The following is a 3,098-nucleotide window of genomic DNA, read 5'->3' on the forward strand; positions in this document are numbered from 1 at the left end:
GATATCAAAACATTAGAAGGCCGAATGATAGCCTGATATATAGGTACACGTTTGCAAAAGCGCAAGCCGATATGTATAGTAATTTGCGAGAAAAATATTGCGATTTGAAAAATGTTTAAAAAGAAAACAGGTTTAAAGTTTCTCATACATTTACGACGTAGATAATTCATGAGTATTCCCTTAATACATTTTCAAGACTCTCCAAACTACAAGAATACGAAAAAAAATGTTTTTATTTGACACACTAAAATATCCTCCTAAAACATTAAAAACCGTTTAGGTTTCGAATAAGTGTAGTTTTTGGAAATAAAATTCCACAAGATTAACAAGAAAATTGTCTAAATTATAAAATCAGTAAGTAAATGTATATATCAACGTCATCAACGATTTCCAATACGTGACATAATGTCCTTGTAAATACAAAAGGCTTCATTAAATGACCTTACAGTACTGGCCTAATCTTATAATTCTCTTAAGCACGGAAACACAATAAAGTCTTAGGTTTTAGCGCTTACTTGTGTAAACTAAAAAGTGGAATGAAAACGATAACTTCTAACGAAATATTATCTACAAATATAGATTATTTGATATCTATCTCCTTACAATTTATCGGTATAGTTTATAGAATACGTTGAGGCGAATTGTTGTATAATCTACCTATTTAGAAATCGAAATAAAAATAAGTAGAAGTACGTGAGGTAAATTCCTTTTCTACAAAGGGGTTAATCAAACGAATAACTGAGAAATTATAGAACTAACGGAGACCTCGACGCGACGGTCGCACGCGAGGCGAGTCGCGAGGAGCGGCCAGTACAATAACACGCTTCTCGGCTCTCGCCAATCTCACCTCACGCACACAGGAAATGAGCTTTCACACGTATACGTGCATCGACATCGTGCCCATCGCGCCCACAGCGGCGTCGACGCGTGCACGTCGTGCAGCAGTCGCGCACGACGACGCGCATCGACGAGAGGCGCATCGACGAGAGGCGCGTCGACCGCATGACGGCGCCACGAGAAACGGCGTCGCGACGCTGTCGTCAGGCGGCGCCGGTCGCGAGGAAACGTGACGGGGTGTACGGTGCGGTGCGAAAGGACTGCGGACAGTGGGTAACTGAACGAGAAAGCAGCAGTGTCTCTATCTCCGTCCCGTCGGTATCCCCCAGGTCGACCTTTCAGTTGCCGCGCGTTTCACTCTCGACCGCTCCTAGAAAACTCCGGAGACGAGGTTGAGCGCGAGTGCACACGCGCTCTTTTCGCGACTCTCTCGCTCCTACCCCGTCCGTCCTACCCAGTCTTACCGTCATCTCCTCTTTCTCCTTCTCCCCGTATCTCTTTCTGTCATTCATATCTTTTCGCCTACTCCTCTGTTGCTTTCCTCGTCGGCACGCTCTCTCGGAGACAGTCTCGTTACACGTAAGTCCTTGTCGCTCGTTCATCTGGCTACACCCAGTTTTTGTCGCTCGAGTTGGCCCCCGGTGAAGACTCCACCGGATACGAAAATCCTAGCCTAAAGAATCCGGCCTACTATCGGGGAGTAGCCGGCGAGTGGATTCTTGCGCGGATACACGCGTGTTCACGCGATGCTTCGGTGCCCGTGTGTGTACATGTGTGCGTGTCACCGTGCCGGTGCAAGACGATCTATCTTCCTCTCGCAACGTTGTTATTGTCGATTTATCGTTCTAACCACCCTACTAGTGACTAATTGAGCTCGGCGACGAGACCGTTTCTCGCATGGCTGCCGTCTCGCATGTCGGCGATCTTGTCAACACCCGTCACCGTCGAGGAAGCACTTCGAAGCCGGCAGCAACAGTAATAAGGAGGTACGACGTCGCCAAGTTACCTCGTTATGAGCGATGAGCTGGTTTCAATCCAGTAAAAGAGAGTACGCGATCGAATTTTTACGCGAGTGTAACATGTTGTCCACCTAGATTCACCCTCGATTGAATTAAGGTCGTAATCCTCCGTTGGGAATTAATTCCTTTTTAGCGATGAAATAATCCTTGTTAAGGATATATCCTTTTAGTGATTCGTGTCCGATATATATCTTCCCTCACGTGCGAGATGACGTATGTGTGTCAGTTCGTAACACAAGTGGTAGTTGATTGCATGCATCACGGTCAATCCTTTTGAATCCTGTGAGAGAAATGTATATGTGTTAAATAAATTAACTCTTTATTTTTAGCTTCTTCGTTATGAGTCGTTCAATGTGATCAAAACTTGTTTCACTTACAATACTATTCTTTGTATAATAGGTATATAATTGGATATCTCTTGAATGGTTTAGCATCTTTATGTCTCACAATTGAAGGATGAATTATATGAATAGTCTTTATATAAAGAAAAATACGTGACTGCGTTATATAATCCAATAGCAATTTATAATATGGTAAAATATTAATTTATTTAAAAAGGTTCAATCGTTAGATTCAATATTAAACAGGATTATATTTATTTATTACGAATTTTATTTATGAAAATATTTGTTGATAGCCACGCAGCATTTATATTTCAGTTATATAAATAATTTATGTTATTAATAAAATTAAATCAATAAATTAGTGCCATTCGTCGTAAACAGTTTTCAAATGGTTTCAAAAAATGATGCATAAATTCATCGATATCTACACGTTAAATTGTTTCTCAATTCTTTTCTATTAAAATTCCGATCCTGTCATTGAATGTGCGAACAGAATACGTTATTCAAGTGCGCATTGCATCTATGTACGGCGATGCCCTCAGATCAAGCGAGTCATATACATATACAATGAATCACAAGAATATTCATAATGCTAATTATAACTTTAAAAAGTTGATATATTTTCGAAGAGAATCTTTACCTATAAGAACGTGCAAATCTATATTAATTTTATGTTTCCAAATTTATATTTCAAAACATTTGTAACAAAAAGTTAAAAAATTACGTACAATATTAGAATACTGAATATCATGAAATTAATATTCATGACTCTTGTAATTGGATATATTTATTAAGCATAATTATAAATTTTGTTAAATTGTCTTTAGATTTGATAATATATTTTTTTATACTATTTTGACATACTATATATATATATATATATATATATATATATATA

General features: G+C 38.9%; 1 protein-coding gene across 4 annotated transcripts in view; it reads left to right on the forward strand.

The window, feature by feature from the left end:
- Positions 1-3,098, forward strand: part of LOC108745629 (transmembrane protein 189) — a 15,387-nt gene that overhangs the window by 6,472 nt on the left and 5,817 nt on the right. Inside the window, exon 1 of one of the 4 annotated variants that reach the window (XM_018481908.1) lies at positions 895-1,416. The exons of 1 other annotated variant lie outside the window; for it this stretch is intronic. The gene's annotated coding sequence lies outside the window, so the exon portion shown is untranslated. 2 more of the 4 variants (XM_018481906.1, XM_018481907.1) reach the window with 2 other exon arrangements.

This window comes from Trachymyrmex septentrionalis, unplaced genomic scaffold (assembly GCF_001594115.1).
Source record: "Trachymyrmex septentrionalis isolate Tsep2-gDNA-1 unplaced genomic scaffold, Tsep1.0 scaffold14, whole genome shotgun sequence".
In the NCBI taxonomy this organism is placed as follows: Eukaryota; Metazoa; Arthropoda; class Insecta; order Hymenoptera; family Formicidae; genus Trachymyrmex; species Trachymyrmex septentrionalis.